We start from the raw sequence: 19,892 nt of genomic DNA on the forward strand, positions 1-19,892 counted from the left end.
AGCTTTTGAAATGTTGGTAAGATATCTACGAAAAATGTAGGTATTTGCTCATTAGAAAAAGTCAGGTGAATGTTAAATTTTACGAAATACCTATTTTCTCATCTCTATTTAAAAATAAAAAACAATTACCCCTTTTTTTGATCCAAGGATTCAAATTTCCAATACCAATGAAAGCAAAACATCATTAATCAATTAATCTATCATTAGTGTATTTAGTTCTAGTCTAGCGTCAAAATTGATTGTTCTTGTAGTGTAATAATATGCCGTTTTTGGTGTTCTCCTTCTTTAATATATATGTAAGGACCGATGAATGGAAACGTCATAGAGCAGAGGCAAAAAATTGAAAAAAGTACTAGAAAGGTCTCGAACTTTCAATAGTATTACTAACATACCAGAAGATAGTGAAAAGTACTAGACATAGTACAATTGTACTAGCAGCATTGTTTACATCCATAGGCACAATAAAAATGCAAAAATACAATTCAAAAGAAGACTAGCTGCTTAGGTTTTGAAACAATCTCATCTTGCTCCATCTTTAAAATCCTGGCAGTGCTTCTAAGTACGGCTGATAAAGTACCCGGCTGCCAGTTTTTATAAGACAATAAACATTCATTAAATTACGTGATATAATAGCAAGTTGGCCTGATGACTTCGACAATTGCGGAACTAGCCAAACGCCACATCCATGCTCAATCCCTAAAGAGGTGGGATGGAATCAAAAGATGCAATCTTGCCAGGATCACCCTGGGCGACCCTGGGAAGCTGGAGCCGAAAAAATATCTGATGATGACCAGGAAAACTCTACGTTTAACAGTAGGATTTTTGACTGGCCAATATTAACTAAAGAAACACCTCCACAATATGCGGCTAGGGACACACCTCTATGCAGGATGTGTGAACAGGAAGATGAGACTTTTAGGCATGTCCCATACGAGTGCCCGGAGTTATCGTCAATAAGAGAGTGTGTTTTCGGCTAGTCTTAGCCTACACCTGCCGATATAAAGAAGATGTCTCCCAGTGATCTGTTTACCTTCCTGGGAAGGACAGAATGGACGATGACTTAGGAGGATAACTCCTCGGAGGGTGTACAATGGGTTACGTGTGGCCTAAGTGCTGTGGGCCTACACCCATGCATGTCAAAGAACCCTTGTTAGACTACAGCATCTTGTAGCTTCGCCTGCCTTTCCAAGCACGCACCTACATCGTTCTAGGTGCAATAACCTCCTCAGTCATTGCTGACACTTCGAAATAAGACCGTCGTTCTCGCAATCAATGCGTGTACCACTGATGATGTCTGATGGAGTAGCAGACGAAACTTTTGGTACTACAAATTCCATTCTACCACGGCCCACCAGCCCGGATTTCGATCTCTCTAACCACTTTGAGGTTATGTATGTTTTTGTTGTGACTGAAATCGAGTTGAACGATTATCTTTCATCCCCTGAAAGCTCAGGTCCATCAAAACTCACTTCAAAAGGCTCTTTATTCGAAATCTGAACTGGTGCAAAAGTGCGGTACTATAGCAGTGTTTGTAGCAGTCTATCATCACATTAACGAATTTCTGTATTCCAGTGCATCCCGCAACCCCCTCAGACCCCGCCCATGCTCCCTAAGGCCGTTGACACGACGAAACCTCTGCTCGCTACCATTTTTGAATAAAGCGACACACACACACACAGACACCTGTCTCGACGGGTCTTTGGAAGCGGGTAGATACATTCCAGAGCCGCATGTTGTGCCCCTTATGCCTGCGTACCTCTCCCCCGCCCCATGGCACACAGTCCCTAAACCGGAATGATCACCTGCCGACCGGGCGACCTTTCGCGCACTTCTGATGTTTTTCACACCGGCAGCTGTTTCCGTGGCAGCAGAGAAACCAGCCGTCTCGATGCATATCTTATTATTATTATTGGTCGGCATCGCCATAAATCGATGCGAAGAACTATGAGGGTACGTGAAAAACTGGGTAGTGATTGACGTATAGAAAAGGCTGGATATGTAGGTATGTCGATAAAAAAACAAATCAGGGATAAGGGATTGTTGAATGTAATGAATTGAAAAGGGGATATTTTTTGGAGAAAACAGTATTTTATAAAAAAAGAGACTTTCTGGCTTTCTAATTCTCTATCAAGTCTAAAAATAAATTATATTTCAATTTAAAAAAATGTTCTGTACTCTCAATCACCCGTATTAAAGAGCCAATTCTGTTTGAATATGAAATGAAGGGAGAGATCCTTGAGAGAAAAACTGAAATAAAGGATTTTGGTATCATCTATAATTCACAATTCAACTTTTCCACTCACATTAATAACATGAATAAGTCCGCTAATCGTATTTTAGGTTTTGTTATCAGACAAACATCGAATTTTGCCAATATTAACACCATTAAATTATTATATTATTCACTGGTCAGGCCTAAACTAGAATATGCCTCAATTATTTGGTCCGGTGAATATCAAACATATCTAAATAATTTGGAAAAAGTACAAAATAAACTGTTGATATATTTGTATTTTAAAAAGTACCACGTGTGGCCTAATTATAATACCGTCAGGACATATCAATTAAGATCGGAATTCAAGATACTATCCTTAGACCAGAGACGAACTTTAACATCAACGATATTCCCCTATAAATTAATAAACAATTTAACAAATTCCCCAGAAATCCTCAATATGCTTCCATTTAATGTACCTCCACGGTGTATACGTTCCGCACCAATGTTTAATATCTCTGCAATATGTACATCATCGAGAGCACCTCTTTTAGCTATGATTAAATTAGCAAACAATTTCAATCTACTTATGGATTTAGATTGGACCTTACCTCTATCAGTTTTTCGTGAAATAATTTTAGAACAGATATTGAATTCAATTCTGTCAAACTAAACATAATTTGACGAATCCACTCAGTGCAGTTATGGACGACTCCCTACAAGTCTGGTATCAGTAAGTTATAGTTTAGTAATCTAGTTCTATATTTAATAGCTATCATTGTAGTGTATTTGCCAATAGTTTATCCATGTAATTAGTCTTTAATAGACTGTATGGGTAATAAATACAAATAAATAAATAAATAAATAAATAAATCAATGAACAACAAGAGTACGGCTCTGCCAAACTCTGAAAACCTGATTCAGTCCCCAGCGGGGCAGGCACAACGTATGTGCTCTGCTGTTTCAAGTTACGTATGCGATATACGAAAATACTTTTTTAAAAAGACTTTATTTTAAACAAATGCAACGTTACAGTTCAGGCAAAGTAACAAGAATGAATGATTATTAAATTAACAATAATTTATAAGATACGTTTTGTCGACTCAGCATGTAGTCGCGTCTGGAACAGCGGATGTAACTCTATCCCTGAGTGATGTTCGGTCAGCGAACTCGGGTTCATAACTCCTCCATCCCTAAAACGAAAACAAGAGGGATACTGGTTTGTTTTCGGTATTTTCGGTATGGACGGGTCCTTCTTCTTTTATGGGGGTGGTCCTTTTCTTATAAAATTTCCAGATTGCGAAAGCAGCGGCAGCAACCATCAAGAGGGTTATGAGGATGCTTGCAGAACTGGAGACTGCAGGATGAATTACTTTTGTGTCCTGGATTTGAAGAAACTTGGCATCCTCTTAAAGTTCATGAATTTTCTTCAGGTCTATGGATTTTAGGTGAATTTTTCTGGGTTCCAACCCTTCAGCGTCAATCTTGTTTATTTTGATTTTTGGAATGGTTAAAGGATGGCCTTTCACAATTTCTTTTTTGTTCCATAATTTGAAATCTCCGATTGTGATTCCGCAGTTGAATGGTATTTCAACAAGGCTGGGTTCTCCTATGAGTGTGAATTCATCGCTTTGGAAGGTTTCCAGGATTTTCAGGGGTTTTTCAGCTGGGATTACTAATACGTGTTGACTGGAGATAGGTTCTATGATGGGGTTGGCTACGTAGACTCCGGCGGTGCGGCAATTTGGATTGTCAGTTACTTTGATAAGGGCTACTATACAATCGTCTATTTGTAGATCCCGCTGGTCGTGGCAAATATGTGTGTCCTCGATTATTGGGCACATCTCATCCTACCGACTGCGCCAGTTACGTATGCGATATACGAAAATACTTTTTAAAAAGACTTTACTTTAGACAAATGCAACGTTACAGTTCAGGCAAAGTAACAAGAATGAATGGTTATTAAATTAACAATAATTTATAAGTTACGTTTTGTCGACTCAGCATGTAGTCGCATTTGGAACAGCGGATGTAACTCTATCCCTGAGTGATGCTCGGTCAGCGAACTCGGGTTCATAACTTTCATCATTTTCCAAACAGAGGCAACACACACTGTCCAAGTCTCTGCATATGATCATTCAAATGACAGTGACCTGTAAGAAGGCCTGTTAGACATCGTAGTTCATCCCAACAACTGTTTGATATCAAGCTTTGAAGGGTGAGTGAGTCAATCCTGGAAGCATCTGCCAGAAGTCCATAAATCTTCTTGCCACCAATGTTAACCCTGCGGACCTTTCATCGAGAGGGGTTAGTCCTAAAGACCTAAGTCAAGCTAGTCTCTGGTGGACCGGACCTACCTGGTTGCCACAACCTGAAGGATCTTGGCCAGAGTCACACTGCCATATACAATCAAGTTTACCTGAATTGAAACCGGAAAATGTTGTTTCAATGATAAGGCATAATGGGATGTTCCATTTTTTCCGATTCTCTGCGTTACATAGAATAAAAAGAGTTGTGGGATACTGTCTTAGATTCGAATCTTATTGTCAGACTAACACGGTCACCAAAGGTCCACTAACAGCTAATGAGTTGAACGAATCTTTGACTATCCTAAATCAAATGTCTCAAAGGGAGTGTTTTTCAGATGAGATAAATGCTATAACCAATAATAAGAAGCACAAGCTGAAAGGTAACATATGGGATTCGAATCTTTTTGAAGACCCATCGGATGTACTCCGTGTAGGAGGTAGGCTTCAACTATCAGGCCCATTTAAAAAGAGTAATTGGAAATATTTCAATAACCCCTGAGCAGTTTTACACAGTCCTTATAGAGATTGAAGCTGTCCTCGATTCTCGACCTCTCAATCCTATCTCATCCGACCCTAATGACTTCACCGCCCTAACACCCTACCATTTCCTCATTGAAAGGCCGCTAACCACATTACCAGATCCTAATCTAACAACAGTGAATGAGAACCGTCTGTCTCATTTCCAAGGCCTTCAACAACTCCAGCAACACTTCTCAATACGTTGGTCACAAGAATACGTGTCAGAGCTGCAAATTCGAATGAAAGGCGAGAAAACCACGACGTCCTGAAAATAGGAGCTATGGTGTTGATCAAGGATGATCGAGCACCTGAATTAGGATGGAAACTTTGCAGAATTTCCACCCTCCATCCCGGTTTAGACGGTGTTGCGAGAGTAGCCACCATCAACACCTCACAAGGACTCATCAAGAGGACATTAACTAAAATTTGTCCTCTGCCTATTGAACTTCCAGAAATTCGAAGTGGGTGCTAGTGAATACAAAGGTCATTTCAGTGTTGTGTTGTGTTAAAAAGACTCTATTCAGAGACAAGAGTCTTTCATTAGAAAGTTTAATTTCAGTTTTCTCTATGTTTACTTTGAAACCCAAACCTTTTAAGGTGGGAGGCATGTCCAGGATTAAGTAAAGGAAGAATTGTATTATGATTAAGGAAATAACCGACAACATCGCGCATCCTGGTGATTTGGTCATCTTGGCCCTAAAAACCACTCTCGATAAGCTGTTTCAACAGGTAACACCGTTGAAATATCATACAATCCACTATATTCAGTAATAAAAAAAATAATTCAACCAAGTGTATCACCTTTCATTTCCAACATGACAGTGACCTGTGAAAAGGCCTGTTAGACATCGTAGCTCATCCCCACTAGAGTCCAACTAGAGCTTCGAAGAGTGAATAATCGTGTTGGAGTCTATATGCAGTCCATCTAGCCTTTCTTTCCAGAAAAATGTGGAGAAGAGGTAGATCTAGAAGGATCTCCGTGACCGCTGACGGTGTGGTACTGATGGCACCACTGATGGCTAGACAAGCATGTCTCTGTATGCCAGAGAGCTTTGCCTAGACCGTTCTCTGTAAAGCCTTCGGTCACCAGGCAATTGCACCATAAGTGATCATTGGTCTGACAATCATCACACAAATCCAATGGATTTCTTTGGGACTAAACCCCAAATTTCACCACAAATCCTTCGACATGTCCATAGGGACAGTCTGGCTTTGTGTAAAACTTTTTCCAAGTGAGCGTTCCAGGTGAGTTTTTTATCAAGGACAACGCCATGATATTTCACCTCCGTTCCAAATGGAATGACCTCACCATTGAGGAAATGTTCTCCTCTTGGTGAAGGAAATCATTACAGAAAAGCAGTCAGTCATATTTCCACAGTTGGTGCCAAAGAAAGCAGATGTCTATACACCCCAGCAAAAATATGATAGACTCCTTCACCAGGAGAAAGGACCTGTATGAATTAGATCCATTTTCCTATAATTCTGGTCAAATTTAGACGTCAATTCAAGGAACAATCCAATCATATATCAGTTAAAATATCCGAGAGTTGAAAGAGCCATTAAATGCGTTTCATAATCTCTGAAGCAACATGGGAATACTGAGGAGGATCCCTCTTCGTGGTCTGGAAGGAAATTGAGAGAAAAAAATATTTGTAGAAAAAATAGATCGTAAAATTTTAAATACTGGAAAAAAGAAGAAAATATATCCAACATGATCTGAAAAGTTTCCGCCCAAGAAAATTTAAAATTGCACGAGTTTGAACAAAAGTATACATACACAACAACAAGAAACGAAAACGGAATGTGAAAAATATATTTTGGTATTCAAAAGAGTCAACATTGACAATGAAGTTGATAATTCAAAATTTCTGCGAAATAAGTATTAACGTGGTGTTTACCTTTCAATGGATATTGATATAGAAGTTAGTATTCAAATATAATTCGTCATTACACTACTTTTGATATAAATTGAATATACAATAAACTCAAAGATCAGAATGAATTTCTCCTTCAATAAAAATATTCAGATTATTCCCCGAAAATTTTTTTTTCTTGCGAAATTCTGCAATGATTTGACATAAATAAAAATAATTGATTAGTTAATCTTAGTCTACGACATTGCGACAAATTTCCATAAATAAATGTTTATTGTAAACATTCATATCTAAATTTGACTCGTATCGCGACTTTCTGTCTGAAGTAACTCAGAGAAAGAAAACACGTTTCCCGTATAAATTTCAGGAACATAATAAATAACGGCAGAATGACCGAAAATTCAATTTGGAACATTTCCAAGAAGACTGGTTCAAAGCAGGATACCTCCATTTGTCGCCTACTAGCTTACATTTAGATAAATTGGGTAATATATAAGTAGACAGATAGATGATATTTTAATTTCCTGTGAAGGTTAAGTTACAACTCGAAAATATAAGTTATTAAATCCAACGGATAAAAGTGTGAGAGGGATTTTTAACATTAATAGTATTTACCAATTTAAGAAATGAAAGAAAATAAAATAATATTAAAAAAATAATTACCAAATATGTCAATTTCTTGAAGATACAATTTTCTTAGAAAGTATAATATAGCAGACCACTTTCATAATTTTCATGCAGTCATTGTTCACTGTGGTTCTGGCGTTAAATCTGGTAATTATTACGAATTGGTCAAAGACGAAACATATTGATTTAAGTTTGACAATAGTCGTGTCTCGAAGTGTTCTGGTGATGTTTTGAATTTATTGGAGCCTTTGGGACACCCTACATTTCTTTTTATGAAAGAGAGGACATTGACAGATCAAGATCTTCAGATGATGTGGTGCTGCAGTTTTTTCTGGGTTTTCCTGCAGCTGAAAGAGCAAATACGCCACTGTAATCAATAAAGTCGCCCCGGAGCGTCAATTAATTTTTGTTGTTTCATAATTTCATGATTTGTATTACTTTCTTGTTCTTCGTTATTGAATACACAGATTTAGCTGTAATTGTTACCTAATATTATGACGTGTCAGAATCATCTTTGGGTGATCTACACAGTTTCACACAGGATGTGTAAATTAATATTTATTGGGTTCTTTCAAGATGAAAAACAAAAATACTCTGTCACTCCGTCGTTGATATTTTTGAAAATCAAGTTTGTGAAGATGAAATCGTCAGGTGGAGTTTATGAAATTTCAATGCAATTAAACGTATTCAAAAAATGTATTGGATACGTTAGTTATGTCATTGGCCAATTCCATCATATATATCAATGCAATTTGTCATTTTCAATGGCACAAAACTCAGGCATCAGTTTTGTCCAAAAAGATAGATGTCTCCGAACCGGATATAATAATGTCAGGTCAGATAATTCTACGAAGAAGGGTTGGAGATGTGTCTCTCTTTTATAGATCCTTACACGAGAGGTGTTCAAGTGACTTGGCACATTTGATTCCACCAAGAGCGAAACATATCAGAAATACGCGACGGACTGTGGCAACTCATCGTTTTGAGGTTCAACTCAGTACACCTCGAACTTCACTGTTCAAAAGCTTTATATCTTCTATTAATTATCTGCGTTATCTGCGAGCGCTTTCGACAGTTCGTAGTACTGTCATCTTCTAGGCACTCCTCAAACTGAACTTGTTAAAAACAGACAAGACAACAGAATCAAACAAAGAATACAGAACAAGGATCAAGCCACCCCAACAGACAAAACAACACAACGATGGACATAAATTTTAGTCATAAATATATATATATATATATATATATATATATATATATATATATAGATATATATATATATATATATATATATATATATAGATATATATATATATATATATATATATATATATATATATATATAGATATATATATATATATATATATATATATATATATATATATATATATATATATATATATATATATATATATATATATATATATATATATATATATATATACATCGGAAAAGTCTAGGGATATTTTTATAACATACTAAATATCATAAAAATACATGCATGAGGTCGTTTAATTTCGATTAAATTGGTACACTCGACCACCCTGTAGATTTCTATGGGTTGAACAAAGCCTGCAAAAACGGTAAATAATCTTTTATCAAGTTTTTTACAAACTGTAGGTTTTCGGCTAAAATGAATAATCTGAAAGTGTCGAGTTTGTACATTCTATGCAGTTCTTGCTCAGCAATTAAACTGGAAATATTGTGCTTTAACATGGAACGCCATCACTTACCGTTGGCTGAGATGAATAGAGCTGTAGGGCTTCTTCGAGGTGGCATGCGACAAAATGATGTAGCTCTTCGTTTGGGGGTCTCCCAAAGTGTTATCAGTCGATTGTGGCGGCGTTTTCGTGAAACTGGCAGTCCAGCCGAACAACATCCAGGGCGAGGACGCGCTACAACTGCAGTTCAAGACCGATTTTTGGTCTTAACCGCAAGAAGACAACCGACAATCACAGCACCTGAGTTGGTTAACGTGTTGCAGCAGACGCACCAGGTAACCATTGGTCGTGATACTGTTAGAAATCGACTGCATGAAGCAGATCTCCACAACAGAATACCACTTAGATGTCCACCTTTGTCGAGAGGCAATCGCGGTAGAATATTAGAGTGGTGTCAAGAACATCAAAACTGGGATGCAAATGATTGGGCCACAGTTTTGTTTACAGACGAATCCTGATTTGGATTTCATCCAGATTCTCGTCGAGTAAGACTGCGGAGACGACCTGGAAATAATGAACGTTTGAGACACGTCCAGGAAGTCCACACATACAGAGGTGGTACAGTAATGCTATGGGGCGGAATCATGATCGGCGGCAGAACCGATCTCGTTTTTCCAAATCGCTCCCTCACAGCTCGACAGTACCTCGACACCATTCTTCTACCTATCGTCCGTCCGTTTACTGGTGCTGTTGGTGAAAACTTCCACCTAATGCACGATAATGCTCGTCCACATGTCGCGCGTCTAGTGACTGACTGGCTCACCAACGAAGGAGTTGATGTATTGCCATGGCCAGCACAATCACCGGACCTGAATCCCATCGAGCATGTGTGGGACATGCTTCAACGAAGAATTACTCCGCATATGGGGAACATTCACACAACGTTTCAATTGAGAGAGCTTTTAATCGCTGAATGGGCAAATGTACCTCAACAAGACATTGACAATCTCATTTTGTCGATGCACGATAGATGTAGGGCCGTAATAAACCAGCGTGGAGGCTATATTTTGTACTGATTTCAATTTTTTTCGTATTATGATTTTTTTCGGGGTGCCAAAGAGGAGCCATATTTTTTTTTAGTTTTGCTTATATGCACACTCAGTATTTTTGACCATTTAATAAATTTTGTTGTAAGTTACATTCGTTTAATAATCACCCGTCAACTTTTTTTTCCCTAAAGCGATCTAAAAAAAATTATTGCCATTTTTAAAAATATCCCTAGACTTTTCTGATGTATATATATATATATATATATATATATATATATATATATATATATATATATATATATATATATATATATATATATATATATATTTATAAGTCTATTATATAAGTGTTGATAATATTTTCAAACAAGTCTGCACACAATCATGTTGATACAAAATTTCGGCGTTGAACTATAGTGTATTCTATAGTTCAACTATAGTGTATAGTGTTCTAACTTTACTTTTTTGTAGGTGTTTTTATATTCGCATTTTATATTTCTATACTTACTTTTGTATGTATTTTTCACAAGCTTTGTCCACAAGATTTATTCTTAATGACAATAAACTATATTATTATATTATTATTATCATTATTATTATAATGTGAATTACTACTTCCGCACAGTCACCACTCTTGGAGCGCCTTAGGGATTTTCCTGTAGTGCTTGTGTTTCGTCTTCGAAAAAAAATTCAAATTCTAGTAATATTTTCCTGTGCTAGTTTTAGAACTCCTAAAATTACTGAACGAGTTAGCAACATGTTTGGTCCATCAGTTTTGAAAGTGTGAAATGACAATTACTATCTATCAGTAGGAGTAGAAATTTCGAGTTTAAAATGAACGTTTCCCAAGTTTGCTCACATTTAATTTTAAAATACATGAAGGAATCGATGTTCTGAGAATTTCCGAAATCGTTTAAATATAGATATCAACTAAAAAGGTCACATTCATTATATGAACGAGTATAAAATACAACTATCAAATACTCGTTATCTTCGGAATGTCGATTACTGTTCGACGATATCACAGAAAGTTAATGACATCGATAACCGATAGAGAAGCGAGTCCAAGGTATATTCGGCAATTGAATTAGAAGCTATCGAGCATTTCAATCAGTTTATCTTCTATTTATATTGCTGTCCAATCCTAGTTTTCGCGATCGATTTCGACTTTGTTACGTAATTGCCTCAATGCACGCTCACTATGATGACTATTAGGTCAAATATATAATGGGCGCTCGTCATTATCTCTATTGCTGGTTTTCGCCGTCTAATTCATGTCTAACTGTAATAAGGAGGTCAAACAACTCGTGTTCAAACAAACAAGTGGATCGGAGCACTTCCTTTGGGTTCAGTGCTAGTGCTAGGATGTTTCGAATTGAGCCGTCAACATATAATGTGTCTGGGTTCGACAAATAATAGCCTAATTGATTACGCCAGTTCAGTTGAGAAGTTCTGCTATGCCTGTAGAGCGTTAATTTGATATCGCTACAATACAATTAGATCAGTGATATATTCCTAGTCAAAAAAACTCTTGGGCTCAATGGGATGAAAAATATTGGCAATACCTGTTTTATGAACAGTGTAATCCAAAGTTTATCGAATACGAGATGGTTACTGGAATATTTGAAAAAGGACGAGTACATGAAAGATATCAATACTAATATTTCTAGTACGGAGGGTGGTTTAATCAAAGCTTTCGCAGAAGTTATCAAGGAATTGTGGTTAGAAAATTCATTTGATAGAGCAGTAAACACAGTCTCCTTAAAAAATCAGATTCAGAGTTTTGCCCCTCGATTCATGGGTCATGCGCATCAAGACGCCCAGGAGTTCCTTCGTTATCTTTTAGAAGGTTTACATGATGACGTTAATAGAATTATTGAGAAACCTAAACTGACTACAACGGAGTTTAACGAAAAATTGAGCGACCGCAACAGCGAAGAAGCACAAGAGTCATGGCTGATTTATTTGAGTACATACGTATCACGATTTTTTAATCAGCTGCTGATGGGAGTCTTGCGGATAATATTTCATATTCAATACTGATTATGTAAATGCCATGGAAAATTGTTCAACGTGAGAATGAGCAAAATATAAATAAAAATCGAGAAATTTTAGTACCAAATTTATTCAAACAATTAATAAATTATAATAGACTTCTACAAATATTTAAATGAAAATATAAATTTTTCACAAATGGTTAATCCTAATATAAAACATTAACATATTTTATTAATTATTATCATTATTGGTGATATCTACTAAAAAACAATTAGAGTTGATTTCGAAACCTTTCACTGAAGTAATGATCTAAAATGAAAGAGAACAGAGATTAGTGATAGTCTACATTTTCGCAATAATACTATTGGATCAATTTCAACTACTTAACTAGCTTAGATATTATCTCATAGAAATATAAATATTAAATTATTTTTTTTACAAATCCAATTTAACAAAAGGAGATACCCTTATTTTTTTATAATAGGAAAAAAACAATGACGTACTTCATCACAGAAAAATTTGATTAGAAATATGACTGTGATGACAAAATTTACCTAGGTCTCCAATCATAACTTTCAGGCCCTCAAATCTATTAAATTTAAGAATTCTAGCATTTAATTACTTAGGTATAGACCTGAATAACAATAAGTATCTACAGCAAATCGCAAAAATATATAGTTATTTGAGAAAAATGAATATGTTTTTAATTGTAATGGTATACATATTTATTATTAAAGTTATGAATGAAAGACATACCTCTGTTATATATGATTCTTAATTTATTCCATCAATTACTTCCTTGATTGAATATTTTTCTTTTGCCAATTGGGGAGCCATTTCTTTCATTTCTTCATCAGTGAGCCTTTCAGCTATGTCTAATAAGGTTACATCATTTTCTGTCTGAAAAGTATGTATTTTAAGTATATTATTAGGGGATAAATAATATATGTATTTTTTTACCTTTAAAAATGCCAATCAGGTCATTTGATCCCAAGTTATTAAGAAATTCCTTCATGTCTAAAAATAAAAAAGATTATATTGCATGTTTTGAGTTCGTGCAGTTTTGTTGGGTGTCATCATTTCTGTAAATATGTTACAAATAACTTTTCTTTTTCGGTATTACTGATTTTAATAAAGAACAATTTTCCATGGCATTTACATAATCAGTATTGAATATGAAATATTATCCGCAAGACTCCCATCAGCAGCTGATTAAAAAATCGTAATACGTAAGTAGATCAATAATCCAGTTGAGAAAATGATACAAAGTGTATTTAAAAATATAACCCCTTCAATTCAGAAAACTGTGATTATTTCACAATGTTCTTTGAAAGGAAAATCTTAAAAAGAGGTTCCTTCAAGGGTTCAGTATATACTATTATGATGAAAATGGAATCATTGTTTACGGCACCATTCAATTATTTATGATGTAAGAAATTTAGAATTCGAACTAAAGGTACAGCTCTTCACTGACATTGTATACCTACACCTATTTCTGCGGCAAACACTTTAATTGTATTTACTCTGAAAATGTCCAATTCCTCTGTATCCAAAGATCAAAGGTCAACTAGGTACCCAGTGTATGCATACCTACCTACCTTTCAATGATAATCATTTCACTCGACAACTTCTCCTTTCTTAAAAACAGAATTGAAAACATGGAAACTTTCCTTCAGTCATTACATTAAACAATAAGAACTTCAAGCCACTTTTATAGATAGCCGTCGAGAAAAATGTATGGGCACGTGCTTGAAAAAAACGATGTCCGTTTATCCAATACATGCTATTCATAATTATTTCAAAATATGGAATGAAAGAAAGTATATTATCAACATACCTGTGAAAACACCGAAAAACTTCAATCCACGTATAATCAAAAAGAAACTGTAAACCTCTTCGTCATTTCCTTGAAAAACACAAAACACATTTTTAATTCTTATTCCATTCGTGATTAGTTTACGGTTCTTGCGAAAACGCAAATGGTGTCGACCGGCACTCTATTCATTAGAAGTATTTCAACTATATCATTTCTTTCAAGGAAACAATTTAATTTTTCAAACCAACAAATAATAAAAATATTGAAATGAAATTATCCATAGTCTTGAAATTATTTCCAAAATTAGTTAAAGGTATTGATATGTATTGTTGAAGTGAAAATAAATATTCAGTTGATTCTTGATTCAATTATATATTAGTGTCAAAACAGCACCCCATAGTGTTTAACTGAATTGGAAAGTTTTCATTCAACAGACGTACTTTTGATTTGATGAAATTATATTGTTTGACTCAACCGAATTATTTTGAGAACTCAATAAATGTTATTCTTGAAATGATCCACAATTCATTTGACTAAGTAAAAGACCTCTTGAAGTGAAATATTAGAGAAATTAAAATGAGAATTTCATTTTGTCTCCGCAAAATTATCATCTAATCGATACAATACACACGTCGTTTGGAATGAATGATATTTAATCAAAGTGATGAAATAAATTAGACTAAATAAATTTCTTTGAAGTAACAAATCTTTTTTTCCGTGTATAACTCTGAGATTGTAGATAATTTCGTTGGTTAATTAAAATTCATGATGAAGTAACCTTCGATCTTTTCTGGGATTTGTTACTCCCCATACGTTACGTTACGTTAAAACTGTTTTAGTCTTCCACTTGGTGATCGAAACACGTGTCGGAGTGTTAAAAATAACGATTTGGTGTTAGGAAAAAACTCTAGTAATATTCATTACTACACCAAAGGTTTCAAACAGTGCATCACAAGTAGAATACTTGTATTTATAAGAAAATAATTTTTTTAAAATGCTCAAAAAAATTTAATTTTTTGTAATCAATTGATTAATTAATGAATGAAAGAGAAATGAAACTTTCTATGTTTTTACCACTTTTATTTGTAACTAACGTTACTGTAGTTTCGTCCTATAATGACATTTTCAAACTTATATATTGTATAAGTTTGATGTTTTTAAAAATTTCCAATATTGATTACATGAACTGTATTGAGAGTCAGACACAAGTCAATCAATCAATCGATCAATCAATCATGCTTTATTGTCCAAGAAGTCCTTATTGACAAAGCTAGTGAAACTTTATGAAGCTAACAATGTTAAAGTTTTTTAAAAAAATATTAAAACTATGATATACAGTGAACAATCATTGTAGTGTTAAAAAATGTATATACGAATACACATAAATAAAACAATATATAAACCATTACAGATAATAAATAAATAAATCATTACAGATATGTAAGGATCTGAAATACTAAGAGTTAAAATACATCTTCGTAATATTCCTTTAAGTCATAGTAGGCTTTTTGCAGAAGTACTCCTTCAACTAATTTTCTGATTTTTTAAAAATTTGCTATTGCCCTATAGCACATTGGGAGGTGGTTGTATATTTTCTTGCTATCATATATCAAAGAATATTTTGTAATTGCTGATTTTAGGATTGGCAAGGGTTAATTACGACTTCCTCTCGTATGGTAACGTCTGTCATTATTTGCTACTGAGTTGGAGTATTTTTTGTGAATTGGCCAAACGGTTTCTAAAAGGAATAAACAAGGTAAAGTAAGAATTTTCAGACTGATGAAAAGTGGTTTGCAGTGGTTTTGTGATTTTGCCCTACATATTTATCTAAAATCCCTTCTCTTAACCCTCTTTCAAAAGTAGTGAATAGTGACAATGCTTGTTAATTCTTCTCAAATTCCCAGAACACGTGATATCTTTTAAAAGTATTTCTGAAATTTTCAGAGGGAACGAACACCCTTCACATTCACAAACAGTTATGTACATCAGCACAGAGATCAGGGATATGCAGAACACAAACGCCATTCACATTAGCAAAGATAATGGCCGCAAGGGCGCACGGTAGGATGTTTGAATGCATGCTTGGGCACTTTATCCATGTGCCCGCATTTCGCTTGTATAAACTTGTCATGTAATAACGCTTTCAATAGTCTAGATTCCATTCTACTCGTACCGTACACAACATTGTGATTCTTGCGCGATGAATATTCAACGCATGTTCATCTGAAATTATGTGTAAACAATCGAGAATGGTTCCGTGGGAGAGACTCAAGGAGAATTATATTTTTATTTTCTCACATAACATTTAGTAGTAGAATACACCTCACTAAAAAATATAATAATAATAGACTTTACTTAGTATATAAGCTGATTTGTCGATCTTGCCCAAAACTGTATATTGGCCAAACAGGGAGAACATTTTCCCAAAGAATTAAAGAGCATAGAAGTGGTTTTGTAAATAGAAAGACCAATTCCACATTTGCAAATCACCTTTAGCGATACGCCAGCCGACTCATCGAAAATAACACATGACCTAACCTCAAAAGAATGCAGTCGAGAACCGCCGGTAAAATTCTAGTACCGAACCGACTACACAATTCTCGAAAGGACCTTTACCGACCCAAGAGGGCAGTTCAGAAAGTGAATCGAGCAGCTGAACAAGAAATTCAAATAGTGGAAATAAATTAGCGTTAGTTGCAAAAGGACATGAGTTCAATCATGAATTCGACATATTGTGACGAATCTGAAGCCGCCCCTGACCGATACGCCAGCCGACTCATCGAAAATAACACATGACCTAATCTCAAAAGAATGCAGTAGAGATCCGCCGGTAAAATTCTAGTACCGAACCGACTACAGAATTCTCGAAAGGACCTTTACCGACCCAAGAGGGCAGTTCAGAAAGTGAATCGAGCGGCTAAACAAGAAATTCGAATAGGGGAAATGAATTAAGCGTTAGTTGCTAATCACCTTTTAGCAGAAGGACTTGAGTTCAATCATGAATACGGCGTATTGTGACAAATCTGAAGCCGCCCATGACCGATACACCAGCGAACTCATCGAAAATAACACATGACCCAACCTCAAAAGAATGCAGTCGGGAACCGCCGATAAAATTCTAGTACCGAACCGACTACAGAATTCTCGAAAGGACCTTTACCGACCCAAGAGGGCAGTTCAGAAAGTGAATTGAGCGGCTAAAAAAGAAATTCAAATAGTGGAAATGAATTAAGCGTTAGTTGCTAGTTACCTTTTAGCAGAAGGACATGAGTTCAATCATAAATACGACGTATTTTGACGAATCTGAAGCCGCCCCTGACCGATACGCCAGCCGACTCATCGAAAATAACACATGACCTAATCTCAAAAGAATGCAGTCGAGAACCGCCGGTAAATTTCTAGTACCGAACCGACTACAGAATTCTCGAAAGGACCTTTACCGACCTAAGAGGGCAGTTCAGAAAGTGCATCGAGCGACTAAACAAGAAATTCGAATAGTGGAAATGAATTAAGCGTTAGTTGTTAATTACCTTTTAGCAGAAGGACATGAGTTCAATCATGAATACGACGTATTATGACGAATCTAATGCCGCCCCTGACCGATACGCCAGCCGACTCATCGAAAATAACACATGACCTAATCTCAAAAGAATGCAGTCGAGAACCGCCGGTAAAATTCTAGTACCGAACCGACTACATAATTCTAGAAAGGACCTCTACCGACCCAAGAGGGCAGTTCAGGAAGTGAATTGAGCGACTAAAAAAGAAATTCAAATAGTGGAAATAAATTAAGCGTTAGTTGATAAATGTTTCGTAATAAATAAATTAGTTTGTGGTAAGTGAAATATTGTTGGAAATAAATTTGTTTAAGACAGTTAATTCATTACTACAGTTGTTGAATACTCTTCGTTAGCATGAAAATAGCAGAATCATTACTGCTGACTGCTCTGGATTGAATCATTCCGTACAGTCTATCTCGTCTTGTGTTTGTAGACCTTTTGCCGGAAAAATCCTCACTATTTTACATTGTAGAACATGTGCAAGAGGTTGCAGTCGCAGATTTTTTCTAAATTTCAGACAGAGTAATATACAGCGTGTTTCATCTGCAAATATGCATGAACCACCGGTGTTTAGGAATAACTTTAGGTCTCCTCCTGATGACGCCAACTTGGTTATCAATATTCGAGAAGCGTTACAATTCTGGGTTATATACTGGCGTACTGTTCTGGCGTAGTCTTTCACGGATAGTATGGCAAACTGAAGTTTCATCCCGGGTGACATTCCGTTCGTCCTTGACATTATCACGACGTTTCGGCAAGATCCCACTCGCCATATTCATGTGCTCTGCTAAGTACCTGAACTTGAAAAACTATTTACGTGAGGTCTTGCCGAAACGTCGATTTAATGTCAAAGACGGATGTACAACCGAAATGACACTTCAGGATACATATACTACATTTACATAAATGTCTATCAGCACAGTTCCTTATTTTTGATCTGTCACAATTAATGATTCCCACTTCCATTTTTGAAAGTATGATTTCTCAACCTTGTAAATGTAAAGTAAATTCGACAGCGGAAAATAAATTAAGGCAACAATCTCTCAATTTCGTTAGGGCCTTCGAGCCGGATAATGCCATTCTCCTCTCCCGTCGTCAAAATCTCGTTGAAGCAAACAACGCAAAGTGAAACTGGTATTTCCTTATTCACCCTTTTGTGAAACTTTCGAGAGCTGAAGCGTTATTATACCCGATTCGTAACCGAGGCAAACACTATTAAAGTTCTTCGCAAAGTAGGAAGTAAATTAGTTCCGAAGCTATTAAACACCGAACGTTAGTTAACCTCTGCTCTCGACTGGAAGCGGTGCTGAAACTACTCAACTCGAACAACTAAATTGCTTTTCTTCGAATATAGGGAACATTAACATACTCCTTCGTTGAACAAGTTAATAATATCGATATTATTCTATAATGAAAGCCATATGAGGGACGGGTTGAGCCTCTTCTGCTGTGGGCAGGCGCGAAATTGTGTCATCCGGCTCGAAGGACCACACAAACTTTACTGAAAATTCATGTTTGACACGATTATACGTTGGGGTTTCCATCAAAATATTTGAAACGGGTAATAGATATATAGATTAGATAGATTTATTTATTTGACGACTTTACAGTTAAATGTTTGTTGCAACTCAGTTAAAATATGGAAAGAAAAAACTAGGCACAAGTTGAAAAATTTCAGCCAAGCGTGGCCAACCCAGTATATGAATTTGTCATTGGATTCCAAATTTGTTTAGATCTATAAGGAATTTTTGTTTTCGAATTTCCATTGCGGTATTGCCAAGTTTTTTCAGAAAAACCTATTTTGCAGACAATATTTTTTTATTTACCACCAGCATGTCTACAGCAATTTTTAGGAATAGTTAGTCAACATTACTATGATAATTTCAGGAATCTCAATTTTTGGAAATGATATATAGGGCGCTCGATAAAACCGGTCAAGTTTATTTCATTTTCAAACAGACATAATTCAACTTTTTCAAATGGAACACTCTGTATTTGTTTATTTATGTAATATTATATATAGTATATAATATGTTTATATGTCTATTATATGAGTGTTGACAATATTTTTAAACAAATCTGTACACAACCATGTTGATACAAAATTTCGGCGTTGAACGATTAACTAAGTCAAAGAATAAATAATGTATTGCAAGCTTTTTCTGATAAAGAACATTGGAATTTATAGGGTCCAGAAGAACTTTTATTCTTAAGTTTATTCGTTAGGAGAGATAACAGTTCATTATCTGTAAAAGGCTCAAGA

At 35.6% G+C, this 19,892-nt stretch overlaps 2 protein-coding genes and 1 long non-coding RNA gene across 3 annotated transcripts in view; 1 reads left to right on the forward strand and 2 right to left on the reverse strand.

The window, feature by feature from the left end:
* The window catches only part of LOC111511070 (Lysine demethylase 3), a 701,967-nt gene that overhangs the window by 214,625 nt on the left and 467,450 nt on the right, over positions 1 to 19,892 (reverse strand). The window lies entirely within an intron of this gene.
* The window catches only part of LOC141485720 (uncharacterized), a 302,145-nt gene that overhangs the window by 57,768 nt on the left and 224,485 nt on the right, over positions 1 to 19,892 (forward strand). The gene's annotated exons all lie outside the window — the stretch shown is intronic.
* On the reverse strand, positions 10,801 to 15,020 carry LOC141485721 (uncharacterized). The gene is made up of 3 exons (XR_012467382.1): positions 13,214 to 15,020; positions 13,010 to 13,153; positions 10,801 to 12,562 (listed from the first exon to the last, which is right to left on the reverse strand). It is a non-coding gene; the product is annotated as an uncharacterized lncRNA (long non-coding RNA).

Source organism: Leptinotarsa decemlineata, unplaced genomic scaffold (genome assembly GCF_025532065.1).
Source record: "Leptinotarsa decemlineata unplaced genomic scaffold, Ldec_3_MD MMD2_tig00026330_RagTag_RagTag, whole genome shotgun sequence".
NCBI lineage: Eukaryota > Metazoa > Arthropoda > Insecta > Coleoptera > Chrysomelidae > Leptinotarsa > Leptinotarsa decemlineata.